Source organism: Brachyhypopomus gauderio, unplaced genomic scaffold, assembly GCF_052324685.1.
Source record: "Brachyhypopomus gauderio isolate BG-103 unplaced genomic scaffold, BGAUD_0.2 sc57, whole genome shotgun sequence".
NCBI classification, from domain to species: Eukaryota; Metazoa; Chordata; class Actinopteri; order Gymnotiformes; family Hypopomidae; genus Brachyhypopomus; species Brachyhypopomus gauderio.
Genome location: NW_027506880.1, coordinates 125302 through 138882, shown reverse-complemented (window position 1 = coordinate 138882; position 13581 = coordinate 125302). Strand labels below are relative to the sequence as shown.

Sequence of the window (13581 nt, the reverse complement as noted above, 5' to 3'; positions counted from 1 at the left end):
TGGGAGACCAGAAAACCCAACTTTTGGAAGTTTTATCAACTTGAGTCTGGCGCCTTAGACCGCTCGGCCATTCTGACTGGTGGTATTTTTGCTTGTTAGAAATCAGACTTATTAATGATTAGGCAGTCAAAACTGAAGATTTCAAGAAAAGCAATAAACCTGAAATTACATTGTTGAAGCTTGTTCAATTATGATGTCACAGGAGTTTCTTTCTTTCTCTCATTTACTCACTATATAATGAGCTCTTGTGTTGAAAGTTCCAGCAAAACTAGATTCATTTGTTGATTGAAAACACTTGTCAGAAGTGGGATTTGAACCCACGCCTCCTTTGGGAGACCAGAAATCCCAACTTTTGGAAGTTTTATCAACTTGAGTCTGGCGCCTTAGACCGCTCGGCCATTCTGACTGGTGGTATTTTTGCTTGTTAGAAATCAGACTTATTAATGATTAGGCAGTCAAAACTGAAGATTTCAAGAAAAGCAATAAACCTGAAATTACATTGTTGAAGCTTGTTCAATTATGATGTCACAGGAGTTTCTTTCTTTCTCTCATTTACTCACTATATAATGAGCTCTTGTGTTGAAAGTTCCAGCAAAACTACATTCATTTGTTGATGGAAAAACACTTGTCAGAAGTGGGATTACAACCCACGCCTCCTTTGGGAGACCAGAAAACCCAACTTTTGGAAGTTTTATCAACTTGAGTCTGGCGCCTTAGACCGCTCGGCCATTCTGACTGGTGGTATTTTTGCTTGTTAGAAATCAGTCTTATTAATGATTAGGCAGTCAAAACTGAAGATTTCAAGAAAAGCAATAAACCTGAAATTACATTGTCCAAGTATGTTCAATTATGATGTCACAGGAGTTTCTTTCTTTCTCTCATTTACTCATTATATAATGAGCTCTTGTGTTGAATGTTCCAGCAAAACTAGATTCATTTGTTGATGGAAAAACACTTGCCAGAAGTGGGATTTGAAACCACGCCTCTTTTGGGAAAACAGAAACCCCTACTTTTGGAAGTTTCATCAACTTGAGTCTGGCACCTTAGACCGCTCGGCCATTCTGACTGGAGTTGAACCTTGTTCACTTATAATGTCACAAGAGTTTCTTTATTTCTCTCATTTACTCATTATATAATGAGCTATTGTGTTTGTAGTTCTATCAAAACTAGATTCATTTGTTGATTGAAAACACTTGTCAGAAGTGGGATTTGAACCCACGCCTCCTTTGGGAGACCAGAAATCCCAACTTTTGGAAGTTTTATCAACTTGAGTCTGGCGCCTTAGACCGCTCGGCCATTCTGACTAGTGGTATTTTTGCTTGTTAGAAATCAGACTTATTAATGATTAGGCAGTCAAAACTGAAGATTTCAAGAAAAGCAATAAACCTGAAATTACATTGTTGAAGCTTGTTCAATTATGATGTCACAGGAGTTTCTTTCTTTCTCTCATTTACTCACTATATAATGAGCTCTTGTGTTGAAAGTTCCAGCAAAACTAGATTCATTTGTTGATTGAAAACACTTGTCAGAAGTGGGATTTGAACCCACGCCTCCTTTGGGAGACCAGAAATCCCAACTTTTGGAAGTTTTATCAACTTGAGTCTGGCGCCTTAGACCGCTCGGCCATTCTGACTGGTGGTATTTTTGCTTGTTAGAAATCAGACTTATTAATGATTAGGCAGTCAAAACTGAAGATTTCAAGAAAAGCAATAAACCTGAAATTACATTGTTGAAGCTTGTTCAATTATGATGTCACAGGAGTTTCTTTCTTTCTCTCATTTACTCACTATATAATGAGCTCTTGTGTTGAAAGTTCCAGCAAAACTAGATTCATTTGTTGATGGAAAAACACTTGCCAGAAGTGGGATTTGAAACCACGCCTCTTTTGGGAAAACAGAAACCCCTACTTTTGGAAGTTCATCAACTTGAGTCTGGCGCCTTAGACCGCTCGGCCATTCTGACTGGAGTTGAACCTTGTTCACTTATAATGTCACAAGAGTTTCTTTATTTCTCTCATTTACTCATTATATAATGAGCTATTGTGTTTGTAGTTCTATCAAAACTAGATTCATTTGTTGATTGAAAACACTTGTCAGAAGTGGGATTTGAACTCACGCCTCCTTTGGGAGACCAGAAAACCCAACTTTTGGAAGTTTTATCAACTTGAGTCTGGCGCCTTAGACCGCTCGGCCATTCTGACTGGTGGTATTTTTGCTTGTTAGAAATAAGTCTTATTAATGATTAGGCAGTCAAAACTGAAGATTTCAAGAAAAGCAATAAACCTGAAATTACTTTGTTGAAGTATGTTCAATTATGATGTCACAGGAGTTTCTTTCTTTCTCTCATTTACTCACTATATAATGAGCTCTTGTGTTGAAAGTTCCAGCAAAACTACATTCATTTGTTAATGGAAAAACACTTGTTAGAAGTGGGATTTGAACCCACGCCTCCTTTGGGAGACCAGAAAACCCAACTTTTGGAAGTTTTATTAACTTGAGTCTGGCGCCTTAGACCGCTCGGCCATTCTGACTGGAGTTGAACCTTGTTCACTTATAATGTCACAAGAGTTTCTTTATTTCTCTCATTTACTCATTATATAATGAGCTATTGTGTTTGTAGTTCTATCAAAACTAGATTCATTTGTTGATTGAAAACACTTGTCAGAAGTGAGATTTGAACCCACGCCTCCTTTGGGAGACCAGAAATCCCAACTTTTGGAAGTTTTATCAACTTGAGTCTGGCGCCTTAGACCCCTCGGCCATTCTGACTGGTGGTATTTTTGCTTGTTAGAAATCAGACTTATTAATGATTAGGCAGTCAAAACTGAAGATTTCAAGAAAAGCAATAAACCTGAAATTACATTGTTGAAGCTTGTTCAATTATGATGTCACAGGAGTTTCTTTCTTTCTCTCATTTACTCACTATATAATGAGCTCTTGTGTTGAAAGTTCCAGCAAAACTACATTCATTTGTTGATGGAAAAACACTTGTCAGAAGTGGGATTAGAACCCACGCCTCCTTTGGGAGACCAGAAAACCCAACTTTTGGAAGTTTTATCAACTTGAGTCTGGCGCCTTAGACCGCTCGGCCATTCTGACTGGTGGTATTTTTGCTTGTTAGAAATCAGACTTATTAATGATTAGGCTGTCAAAACTGAAGATTTCAAGAAAAGCAATAAACCTGAAATTACATTGTCGAAGTATGTTCAATTATGATGTCACAGGAGTTTCTTTCTTTCTCTCATTTACTCATTATATAATGAGCTCTTGTGTTGAATGTTCCAGCAAAGCTAGATTCATTTGTTGATGGAAAAACACTTGCCAGAAGTGGGATTTGAAACCACGCCTCCTTTGGGAAAACAGAAACCCCTACTTTTGGAAGTTTCATCAACTTGAGTCTGGGGCCTTAGACCGCTCGGCCATTCTGACTGGAGTTGAACCTTGTTCACTTATAATGTCACAAGAGTTTCTTTATTTCTCTCATTTACTCATTATATAATGAGCTATTGTGTTTGTAGTTCTATCAAAACTAGATTCATTTGTTGATTGAAAACACTTGTCAGAAGTGGGATTGGAACCCATGCCTCCTTTGGGAGACCAGAAATCCCAACTTTTGGAAGTTTTATCAACTTGAGTCTGGCGCCTTAGACCGCTCTGCCATTCTGACTGGTGGTATTTTTGCTTGTTAGAAATCAGACTTATTAATGATTAGGCAGTCAAAACTGAAGATTTCAAGAAAAGCAATAAACCTGAAATTACATTGTTGAAGCTTGTTCAATTATGATGTCACAGGAGTTTCTTTCTTTCTCTCATTTACTCACTATATAATGAGCTCTTGTGTTGAAAGTTCCAGCAAAACTACATTCATTTGTTGATGGAAAAACACTTGTCAGAAGTGGGATTAGAACCCACGCCTCCTTTGGGAGACCAGAAAACCCAACTTTTGGAAGTTTTATCAACTTGAGTCTGGCGCCTTAGACCGCTCGGCCATTCTGACTGGTGGTATTTTTGCGTGTTAGAAATCAGACTTATTAATGATTAGGCAGTCAAAACTGAAGATTTCAAGAAAAGCAATAAACCTGAAATTACTTTGTTGAAGTATGTTCAATTATGATGTCACAGGAGTTTCTTTCTTTCTCTCATTTACTCACTATATAATGAGCTCTTGTGTTGAAAGTTCCAGCAAAACTACATTCATTTGTTGATGGAAAAACACTTGTTAGAAGTGGGATTTGAACCCACGCCTCCTTTGGGAGACCAGAAAACCCAACTTTTGGAAGTTTTATTAACTTGAGTCTGGCGCCTTAGACCGCTCGGCCATTCTGACTGGTGGTATTTTTGCTTGTTAGAAATCAGACTTATTAATGATTAGGCTGTCAAAACTGAAGATTTCAAGAAAAGCAATAAACCTGAAATTACATTGTCCAAGTATGTTCAATTATGATGTCACAGGAGTTTCTTTCTTTCTCTCATTTACTCATTATATAATGAGCTCTTGTGTTGAATGTTCCAGCAAAGCTAGATTCATTTGTTGATGGAAAAACACTTGCCAGAAGTGGGATTTGAAACCACGCCTCCTTTGGGAAAACAGAAACCCCTACTTTTGGAAGTTTCATCAACTTGAGTCTGGGGCCTTAGACCGCTCGGCCATTCTGTCTGGAGTTGAACCTTGTTCACTTAAAATGTCACAAGAGTTTCTTTATTTCTCTCATTTACTCATTATATAATGAGCTATTGTGTTTGTAGTTCTATCAAAACTAGATTCATTTGTTGATTGAAAACACTTGTCAGAAGTGGGATTGGAACCCACGCCTCCTTTGGGAGACCAGAAATCCCAACTTTTGGAAGTTTTATCAACTTGAGTCTGGCGCCTTAGACCGCTCTGCCATTCTGACTGGTGGTATTTTTGCTTGTTAGAAATCAGACTTATTAATGATTAGGCAGTCAAAACTGAAGATTTCAAGAAAAGCAATAAACCTGAAATTACATTGTTGAAGCTTGTTCAATTATGATGTCACAGGAGTTTCTTTCTTTCTCTCATTTACTCACTATATAATGAGCTCTTGTGTTGAAAGTTCCAGCAAAACTACATTCATTTGTTGATGGAAAAACACTTGTCAGAAGTGGGATTAGAACCCACGCCTCCTTTGGGAGACCAGAAAACCCAACTTTTGGAAGTTTTATCAACTTGAGTCTGGCGCCTTAGAGCGCTCGGCCATTCTGACTGGTGGTATTTTTGCTTGTTAGAAATCAGACTTATTAATGATTAGGCAGTCAAAACTGAAGATTTCAAGAAAAGCAATAAACCTGAAATTACTTTGTTGAAGTATGTTCAATTATGATGTCACAGGAGTTTCTTTCTTTCTCTCATTTACTCACTATGTAATGAGCTCTTGTGTTGAATGTTCCAGCAAAACTAGAATCATTTGTTGATTGAAAAACACTTGTCAGAAGTGGGATTTGAACCCACGCCTCCTTTGGGAGACCAGAAAACCCAACTTTTGGAAGTTTTATCAACTTGAGTCTGGCACCTTAGACCGCTCGGCCATTCTGACTGGTGGTATTTTTGCTTGTTAGAAATCAGACTTATTAATGATTAGGCAGTCAAAACTGAAGATTTCAAGAAAAGCAATAAACCTGAAATTACATTGTCCAAGTATGTTCAATTATGATGTCACAGGAGTTTCTTTCTTTCTCTCATTTACTCATTATATAATGAGCTCTTGTGTTGAATGTTCCAGCAAAACTAGATTCATTTGTTGATGGAAAAACACTTGCCAGAAGTGGGATTTGAAACCACGCCTCCTTTGGGAAAACAGAAACCCCTACTTTTGGAAGTTTTATCAACTTGAGTCTGGTGCCTTAGACCGCTCGGCCATTCTGACTGGAGTTGAACCTTGTTCACTTATAATGTCACAAGAGTTTCTTTATTTCTCTCATTTACTCATTATATAATGAGCTATTGTGTTTGTAGTTCTATCAAAACTAGATTCATTTGTTGATTGAAAACACTTGTCAGAAGTGAGATTTGAACCCACGCCTCCTTTGGGAGACCAGAAATCCCAACTTTTGGAAGTTTTATCAACTTGAGTCTGGCGCCTTAGACCCCTCGGCCATTCTGACTGGTGGTATTTTTGCTTGTTAGAAATCAGACTTATTAATGATTAGGCAGTCAAAACTGAAGATTTCAAGAAAAGCAATAAACCTGAAATTACTTTGTTGAAGTATGTACAATTATGATGTCACAGGAGTTTCTTTCTTTCTCTCATTTACTCACTATATAATGAGCTCTTGTGTTGAAAGTTCCAGCAAAACTACATTCATTTGTTGATGGAAAAACACTTGTCAGAAGTGGGATTTGAACCCACGCCTCCTTTGGGAGACCAGAAAACCCAACTTTTGGAAGTTTTATCAACTTGAGTCTGGCACCTTAGACCGCTCGGCCATTCTGACTGGTCGTGTTTTTGCTTGTTAGAAATCAGACTTATAATGATTAGGCAGTCAAAACTGAAGATTTCAAGAAAAGCAATAAACCTGAAATTACATTGTCCAAGTATGTTCAATTATGATGTCACAGGAGTTTCTTTCTTTCTCTCATTTACTCATTATATAATGAGCTCTTGTGTTGAATGTTCCAGCAAAACTAGATTCATTTGTTGATGGAAAAACACTTGCCAGAAGTGGGATTTGAAACCACGCCTCTTTTGGGAAAACAGAAACCCCTACTTTTGGAAGTTTCATCAACTTGAGTCTGGCGCCTTAGACCGCTCGGCCATTCTGACTGGAGTTGAACCTTGTTCACTTATAATGTCACAAGAGTTTCTTTATTTCTCTCATTTACTCATTATATAATGAGCTATTGTGTTTGTAGTTCTATCAAAACTAGATTCATTTGTTGATTGAAAACACTTGTCAGAAGTGGGATTTGAACCCACGCCTCCTTTGGGAGACCAGAAATCCCAACTTTTGGAAGTTTTATCAACTTGAGTCTGGCGCCTTAGACCGCTCGGCCATTCTGACTGGTGGTATTTTTGCTTGTTAGAAATCAGACTTATTAATGATTAGGCAGTCAAAACTGAAGATTTCAAGAAAAGCAATAAACCTGAAATTACATTGTTGAAGCTTGTTCAATTATGATGTCACAGGAGTTTCTTTCTTTCTCTCATTTACTCACTATATAATGAGCTCTTGTGTTGAAAGTTCCAGCAAAACTAGATTCATTTGTTGATTGAAAACACTTGTCAGAAGTGGGATTTGAACCCACGCCTCCTTTGGGAGACCAGAAATCCCAACTTTTGGAAGTTTTATCAACTTGAGTCTGGCGCCTTAGACCGCTCGGCCATTCTGACTGGTGGTATTTTTGCTTGTTAGAAATCAGACTTATTAATGATTAGGCAGTCAAAACTGAAGATTTCAAGAAAAGCAATAAACCTGAAATTACATTGTTGAAGCTTGTTCAATTATGATGTCACAGGAGTTTCTTTCTTTCTCTCATTTACTCACTATATAATGAGCTCTTGTGTTGAAAGTTCCAGCAAAACTACATTCATTTGTTGATGGAAAAACACTTGTCAGAAGTGGGATTACAACCCACGCCTCCTTTGGGAGACCAGAAAACCCAACTTTTGGAAGTTTTATCAACTTGAGTCTGGCGCCTTAGACCGCTCGGCCATTCTGACTGGTGGTATTTTTGCTTGTTAGAAATCAGACTTATTAATGATTAGGCAGTCAAAACTGAAGATTTCAAGAAAAGCAATAAACCTGAAATTACATTGTTGAAGCTTGTTCAATTATGATGTCACAGGAGTTTCTTTCTTTCTCTCATTTACTCACTATATAATGAGCTCTTGTGTTGAAAGTTCCAGCAAAACTACATTCATTTGTTGATGGAAAAACACTTGTCAGAAGTGGGATTACAACCCACGCCTCCTTTGGGAGACCAGAAAACCCAACTTTTGGAAGTTTTATCAACTTGAGTCTGGCGCCTTAGACCGCTCGGCCATTCTGACTGGTGGTATTTTTGCTTGTTAGAAATCAGTCTTATTAATGATTAGGCAGTCAAAACTGAAGATTTCAAGAAAAGCAATAAACCTGAAATTACATTGTCCAAGTATGTTCAATTATGATGTCACAGGAGTTTCTTTCTTTCTCTCATTTACTCATTATATAATGAGCTCTTGTGTTGAATGTTCCAGCAAAACTAGATTCATTTGTTGATGGAAAAACACTTGCCAGAAGTGGGATTTGAAACCACGCCTCTTTTGGGAAAACAGAAACCCCTACTTTTGGAAGTTTCATCAACTTGAGTCTGGCGCCTTAGACCGCTCGGCCATTCTGACTGGAGTTGAACCTTGTTCACTTATAATGTCACAAGAGTTTCTTTATTTCTCTCATTTACTCATTATATAATGAGCTATTGTGTTTGTAGTTCTATCAAAACTAGATTCATTTGTTGATTGAAAACACTTGTCAGAAGTGGGATTTGAACCCACGCCTCCTTTGGGAGACCAGAAATCCCAACTTTTGGAAGTTTTATCAACTTGAGTCTGGCGCCTTAGACCGCTCGGCCATTCTGACTAGTGGTATTTTTGCTTGTTAGAAATCAGACTTATTAATGATTAGGCAGTCAAAACTGAAGATTTCAAGAAAAGCAATAAACCTGAAATTACATTGTTGAAGCTTGTTCAATTATGATGTCACAGGAGTTTCTTTCTTTCTCTCATTTACTCACTATATAATGAGCTCTTGTGTTGAAAGTTCCAGCAAAACTAGATTCATTTGTTGATTGAAAACACTTGTCAGAAGTGGGATTTGAACCCACGCCTCCTTTGGGAGACCAGAAATCCCAACTTTTGGAAGTTTTATCAACTTGAGTCTGGCGCCTTAGACCGCTCGGCCATTCTGACTGGTGGTATTTTTGCTTGTTAGAAATCAGACTTATTAATGATTAGGCAGTCAAAACTGAAGATTTCAAGAAAAGCAATAAACCTGAAATTACATTGTTGAAGCTTGTTCAATTATGATGTCACAGGAGTTTCTTTCTTTCTCTCATTTACTCACTATATAATGAGCTCTTGTGTTGAAAGTTCCAGCAAAACTAGATTCATTTGTTGATGGAAAAACACTTGCCAGAAGTGGGATTTGAAACCACGCCTCTTTTGGGAAAACAGAAACCCCTACTTTTGGAAGTTCATCAACTTGAGTCTGGCGCCTTAGACCGCTCGGCCATTCTGACTGGAGTTGAACCTTGTTCACTTATAATGTCACAAGAGTTTCTTTATTTCTCTCATTTACTCATTATATAATGAGCTATTGTGTTTGTAGTTCTATCAAAACTAGATTCATTTGTTGATTGAAAACACTTGTCAGAAGTGGGATTTGAACTCACGCCTCCTTTGGGAGACCAGAAAACCCAACTTTTGGAAGTTTTATCAACTTGAGTCTGGCGCCTTAGACCGCTCGGCCATTCTGACTGGTGGTATTTTTGCTTGTTAGAAATAAGTCTTATTAATGATTAGGCAGTCAAAACTGAAGATTTCAAGAAAAGCAATAAACCTGAAATTACTTTGTTGAAGTATGTTCAATTATGATGTCACAGGAGTTTCTTTCTTTCTCTCATTTACTCACTATATAATGAGCTCTTGTGTTGAAAGTTCCAGCAAAACTACATTCATTTGTTGATGGAAAAACACTTGTCAGAAGTGGGATTTGAACCCACGCCTCCTTTGGGAGACCAGAAAACCCAACTTTTGGAAGTTTTATCAACTTGAGTCTGGCGCCTTAGACCGCTCGGCCATTCTGACTGCTGGTACTTTTGCTAGTTAGAAATCAGACTTATTAATGATTAGGCAGTCAAAACTGAAGATTTCAAGAAAAGCAATAAACCTGAAATTACATTGTTGAAGCTTGTTCAATTATGATGTCACAGGAGTTTCTTTCTTTCTCTCATTTACTCACTATATAATGAGCTCTTGTGTTGAAAGTTCCAGCAAAACTAGATTCATTTGTTGATTGAAAACACTTGTCAGAAGTGGGATTTGAACCCACGCCTCCTTTGGGAGACTAGAAATCCCAACTTTTGGAAGTTTTATCAACTTGAGTCTGGCGCCTTAGACCGCTCGGCCATTCTGACTGGTGGTATTTTTGCTTGTTAGAAATCAGACTTATTAATGATTAGGCAGTCAAAACTGAAGATTTCAAGAAAAGCAATAAACCTGAAATTACATTGTTGAAGCTTGTTCAATTATGATGTCACAGGAGTTTCTTTCTTTCTCTCATTTACTCACTATATAATGAGCTCTTGTGTTGAAAGTTCCAGCAAAACTAGATTCATTTGTTGATGGAAAAACACTTGCCAGAAGTGGGATTTGAAACCACGCCTCTTTTGGGAAAACAGAAACCCCTACTTTTGGAAGTTCATCAACTTGAGTCTGGCGCCTTAGACCGCTCGGCCATTCTGACTGGAGTTGAACCTTGTTCACTTATAATGTCACAAGAGTTTCTTTATTTCTCTCATTTACTCATTATATAATGAGCTATTGTGTTTGTAGTTCTATCAAAACTAGATTCATTTGTTGATTGAAAACACTTGTCAGAAGTGGGATTTGAACTCACGCCTCCTTTGGGAGACCAGAAAACCCAACTTTTGGAAGTTTTATCAACTTGAGTCTGGCGCCTTAGACCGCTCGGCCATTCTGACTGGTGGTATTTTTGCTTGTTAGAAATAAGTCTTATTAATGATTAGGCAGTCAAAACTGAAGATTTCAAGAAAAGCAATAAACCTGAAATTACTTTGTTGAAGTATGTTCAATTATGATGTCACAGGAGTTTCTTTCTTTCTCTCATTTACTCACTATATAATGAGCTCTTGTGTTGAAAGTTCCAGCAAAACTACATTCATTTGTTGATGGAAAAACACTTGTCAGAAGTGGGATTTGAACCCACGCCTCCTTTGGGAGACCAGAAAACCCAACTTTTGGAAGTTTTATCAACTTGAGTCTGGCGCCTTAGACCGCTCGGCCATTCTGACTGCTGGTACTTTTGCTAGTTAGAAATCAGACTTATTAATGATTAGGCAGTCAAAACTGAAGATTTCAAGAAAAGCAATAAACCTGAAATTACATTGTTGAAGCTTGTTCAATTATGATGTCACAGGAGTTTCTTTCTTTCTCTCATTTACTCACTATATAATGAGCTCTTGTGTTGAAAGTTCCAGCAAAACTACATTCATTTGTTGATGGAAAAACACTTGTCAGAAGTGGGATTACAACCCACGCCTCCTTTGGGAGACCAGAAAACCCAACTTTTGGAAGTTTTATCAACTTGAGTCTGGCGCCTTAGACCGCTCGGCCATTCTGACTGGTGGTATTTTTGCTTGTTAGAAATCAGACTTATTAATGATTAGGCAGTCAAAACTGAAGATTTCAAGAAAAGCAATAAACCTGAAATTACATTGTTGAATCTTGTTCAATTATGATGTCACAGGAGTTTCTTTCTTTCTCTCATTTACTCACTATATAATGAGCTCTTGTGTTGAAAGTTCCAGCAAAACTAGATTCATTTGTTGATTGAAAACACTTGTCAGAAGTGGGATTTGAACCCACGCCTCCTTTGGGAGACCAGAAATCCCAACTTTTGGAAGTTTTATCAACTTGAGTCTGGCGCCTTAGACCGCTCGGCCATTCTGACTGGTGGTATTTTTGCTTGTTAGAAATCAGACTTATTAATGATTAGGCAGTCAAAACTGAAGATTTCAAGAAAAGCAATAAACCTGAAATTACATTGTTGAAGCTTGTTCAATTATGATGTCACAGGAGTTTCTTTCTTTCTCTCATTTACTCACTATATAATGAGCTCTTGTGTTGAAAGTTCCAGCAAAACTACATTCATTTGTTGATGGAAAAACACTTGTCAGAAGTGGGATTACAACCCACGCCTCCTTTGGGAGACCAGAAAACCCAACTTTTGGAAGTTTTATCAACTTGAGTCTGGCGCCTTAGACCGCTCGGCCATTCTGACTGGTGGTATTTTTGCTTGTTAGAAATCAGTCTTATTAATGATTAGGCAGTCAAAACTGAAGATTTCAAGAAAAGCAATAAACCTGAAATTACATTGTCCAAGTATGTTCAATTATGATGTCACAGGAGTTTCTTTCTTTCTCTCATTTACTCATTATATAATGAGCTCTTGTGTTGAATGTTCCAGCAAAACTAGATTCATTTGTTGATGGAAAAACACTTGCCAGAAGTGGGATTTGAAACCACGCCTCTTTTGGGAAAACAGAAACCCCTACTTTTGGAAGTTTCATCAACTTGAGTCTGGCGCCTTAGACCGCTCGGCCATTCTGACTGGAGTTGAACCTTGTTCACTTATAATGTCACAAGAGTTTCTTTATTTCTCTCATTTACTCATTATATAATGAGCTATTGTGTTTGTAGTTCTATCAAAACTAGATTCATTTGTTGATTGAAAACACTTGTCAGAAGTGGGATTTGAACCCACGCCTCCTTTGGGAGACCAGAAATCCCAACTTTTGGAAGTTTTATCAACTTGAGTCTGGCGCCTTAGACCGCTCGGCCATTCTGACTAGTGGTATTTTTGCTTGTTAGAAATCAGACTTATTAATGATTAGGCAGTCAAAACTGAAGATTTCAAGAAAAGCAATAAACCTGAAATTACATTGTTGAAGCTTGTTCAATTATGATGTCACAGGAGTTTCTTTCTTTCTCTCATTTACTCACTATATAATGAGCTCTTGTGTTGAAAGTTCCAGCAAAACTAGATTCATTTGTTGATTGAAAACACTTGTCAGAAGTGGGATTTGAACCCACGCCTCCTTTGGGAGACCAGAAATCCCAACTTTTGGAAGTTTTATCAACTTGAGTCTGGCGCCTTAGACCGCTCGGCCATTCTGACTGGTGGTATTTTTGCTTGTTAGAAATCAGACTTATTAATGATTAGGCAGTCAAAACTGAAGATTTCAAGAAAAGCAATAAACCTGAAATTACATTGTTGAAGCTTGTTCAATTATGATGTCACAGGAGTTTCTTTCTTTCTCTCATTTACTCACTATATAATGAGCTCTTGTGTTGAAAGTTCCAGCAAAACTAGATTCATTTGTTGATGGAAAAACACTTGCCAGAAGTGGGATTTGAAACCACGCCTCTTTTGGGAAAACAGAAACCCCTACTTTTGGAAGTTCATCAACTTGAGTCTGGCGCCTTAGACCGCTCGGCCATTCTGACTGGAGTTGAACCTTGTTCACTTATAATGTCACAAGAGTTTCTTTATTTCTCTCATTTACTCATTATATAATGAGCTATTGTGTTTGTAGTTCTATCAAAACTAGATTCATTTGTTGATTGAAAACACTTGTCAGAAGTGGGATTTGAACTCACGCCTCCTTTGGGAGACCAGAAAACCCAACTTTTGGAAGTTTTATCAACTTGAGTCTGGCGCCTTAGACCGCTCGGCCATTCTGACTGGTGGTATTTTTGCTTGTTAGAAATAAGTCTTATTAATGATTAGGCAGTCAAAACTGAAGATTTCAAGAAAAGCAATAAACCTGAAATTACTTTGTTGA

At 37.7% G+C, this 13581-nt stretch overlaps 19 non-coding genes across 19 annotated transcripts; all 19 read right to left on the bottom strand.

The window, feature by feature from the left end:
• Nucleotides 1–296: 296 nt before the first annotated feature.
• On the bottom strand, nt 297–406 carry trnal-caa (transfer RNA leucine (anticodon CAA)). The gene is made up of 2 exons: nt 369–406; nt 297–342 (listed from the first exon to the last, which is right to left on the bottom strand). It is a non-coding gene; the product is annotated as a tRNA-Leu (tRNA).
• A 788-nt stretch (nt 407–1194) lies between these two features.
• trnal-caa (transfer RNA leucine (anticodon CAA)) lies at nt 1195–1304 on the bottom strand. The gene is made up of 2 exons: nt 1267–1304; nt 1195–1240 (listed from the first exon to the last, which is right to left on the bottom strand). It is a non-coding gene; the product is annotated as a tRNA-Leu (tRNA).
• A 219-nt stretch (nt 1305–1523) lies between these two features.
• trnal-caa (transfer RNA leucine (anticodon CAA)) lies at nt 1524–1633 on the bottom strand. Its single transcript has 2 exons — nt 1596–1633; nt 1524–1569 (listed from the first exon to the last, which is right to left on the bottom strand). It is a non-coding gene; the product is annotated as a tRNA-Leu (tRNA).
• A 787-nt stretch (nt 1634–2420) lies between these two features.
• Nucleotides 2421–2530, bottom strand: trnal-caa (transfer RNA leucine (anticodon CAA)). The gene is made up of 2 exons: nt 2493–2530; nt 2421–2466 (listed from the first exon to the last, which is right to left on the bottom strand). It is a non-coding gene; the product is annotated as a tRNA-Leu (tRNA).
• Nucleotides 2531–2988: 458 nt separating this feature from the next.
• trnal-caa (transfer RNA leucine (anticodon CAA)) lies at nt 2989–3098 on the bottom strand. The gene is made up of 2 exons: nt 3061–3098; nt 2989–3034 (listed from the first exon to the last, which is right to left on the bottom strand). It is a non-coding gene; the product is annotated as a tRNA-Leu (tRNA).
• A 788-nt stretch (nt 3099–3886) lies between these two features.
• Nucleotides 3887–3996, bottom strand: trnal-caa (transfer RNA leucine (anticodon CAA)). The gene is made up of 2 exons: nt 3959–3996; nt 3887–3932 (listed from the first exon to the last, which is right to left on the bottom strand). It is a non-coding gene; the product is annotated as a tRNA-Leu (tRNA).
• Nucleotides 3997–4216: 220 nt separating this feature from the next.
• On the bottom strand, nt 4217–4326 carry trnal-caa (transfer RNA leucine (anticodon CAA)). Its single transcript has 2 exons — nt 4289–4326; nt 4217–4262 (listed from the first exon to the last, which is right to left on the bottom strand). It is a non-coding gene; the product is annotated as a tRNA-Leu (tRNA).
• Nucleotides 4327–5444: 1118 nt separating this feature from the next.
• Nucleotides 5445–5554, bottom strand: trnal-caa (transfer RNA leucine (anticodon CAA)). The gene is made up of 2 exons: nt 5517–5554; nt 5445–5490 (listed from the first exon to the last, which is right to left on the bottom strand). It is a non-coding gene; the product is annotated as a tRNA-Leu (tRNA).
• A 788-nt stretch (nt 5555–6342) lies between these two features.
• On the bottom strand, nt 6343–6452 carry trnal-caa (transfer RNA leucine (anticodon CAA)). Its single transcript has 2 exons — nt 6415–6452; nt 6343–6388 (listed from the first exon to the last, which is right to left on the bottom strand). It is a non-coding gene; the product is annotated as a tRNA-Leu (tRNA).
• Nucleotides 6453–6909: 457 nt separating this feature from the next.
• trnal-caa (transfer RNA leucine (anticodon CAA)) lies at nt 6910–7019 on the bottom strand. Its single transcript has 2 exons — nt 6982–7019; nt 6910–6955 (listed from the first exon to the last, which is right to left on the bottom strand). It is a non-coding gene; the product is annotated as a tRNA-Leu (tRNA).
• A 219-nt stretch (nt 7020–7238) lies between these two features.
• On the bottom strand, nt 7239–7348 carry trnal-caa (transfer RNA leucine (anticodon CAA)). Its single transcript has 2 exons — nt 7311–7348; nt 7239–7284 (listed from the first exon to the last, which is right to left on the bottom strand). It is a non-coding gene; the product is annotated as a tRNA-Leu (tRNA).
• Nucleotides 7349–8466: 1118 nt separating this feature from the next.
• Nucleotides 8467–8576, bottom strand: trnal-caa (transfer RNA leucine (anticodon CAA)). The gene is made up of 2 exons: nt 8539–8576; nt 8467–8512 (listed from the first exon to the last, which is right to left on the bottom strand). It is a non-coding gene; the product is annotated as a tRNA-Leu (tRNA).
• Nucleotides 8577–8795: 219 nt separating this feature from the next.
• trnal-caa (transfer RNA leucine (anticodon CAA)) lies at nt 8796–8905 on the bottom strand. Its single transcript has 2 exons — nt 8868–8905; nt 8796–8841 (listed from the first exon to the last, which is right to left on the bottom strand). It is a non-coding gene; the product is annotated as a tRNA-Leu (tRNA).
• Nucleotides 8906–9692: 787 nt separating this feature from the next.
• On the bottom strand, nt 9693–9802 carry trnal-caa (transfer RNA leucine (anticodon CAA)). Its single transcript has 2 exons — nt 9765–9802; nt 9693–9738 (listed from the first exon to the last, which is right to left on the bottom strand). It is a non-coding gene; the product is annotated as a tRNA-Leu (tRNA).
• Nucleotides 9803–10021: 219 nt separating this feature from the next.
• Nucleotides 10022–10131, bottom strand: trnal-caa (transfer RNA leucine (anticodon CAA)). Its single transcript has 2 exons — nt 10094–10131; nt 10022–10067 (listed from the first exon to the last, which is right to left on the bottom strand). It is a non-coding gene; the product is annotated as a tRNA-Leu (tRNA).
• Nucleotides 10132–10918: 787 nt separating this feature from the next.
• Nucleotides 10919–11028, bottom strand: trnal-caa (transfer RNA leucine (anticodon CAA)). The gene is made up of 2 exons: nt 10991–11028; nt 10919–10964 (listed from the first exon to the last, which is right to left on the bottom strand). It is a non-coding gene; the product is annotated as a tRNA-Leu (tRNA).
• Nucleotides 11029–11577: 549 nt separating this feature from the next.
• trnal-caa (transfer RNA leucine (anticodon CAA)) lies at nt 11578–11687 on the bottom strand. The gene is made up of 2 exons: nt 11650–11687; nt 11578–11623 (listed from the first exon to the last, which is right to left on the bottom strand). It is a non-coding gene; the product is annotated as a tRNA-Leu (tRNA).
• A 788-nt stretch (nt 11688–12475) lies between these two features.
• On the bottom strand, nt 12476–12585 carry trnal-caa (transfer RNA leucine (anticodon CAA)). The gene is made up of 2 exons: nt 12548–12585; nt 12476–12521 (listed from the first exon to the last, which is right to left on the bottom strand). It is a non-coding gene; the product is annotated as a tRNA-Leu (tRNA).
• Nucleotides 12586–12804: 219 nt separating this feature from the next.
• Nucleotides 12805–12914, bottom strand: trnal-caa (transfer RNA leucine (anticodon CAA)). Its single transcript has 2 exons — nt 12877–12914; nt 12805–12850 (listed from the first exon to the last, which is right to left on the bottom strand). It is a non-coding gene; the product is annotated as a tRNA-Leu (tRNA).
• Nucleotides 12915–13581: the final 667 nt, after the last annotated feature.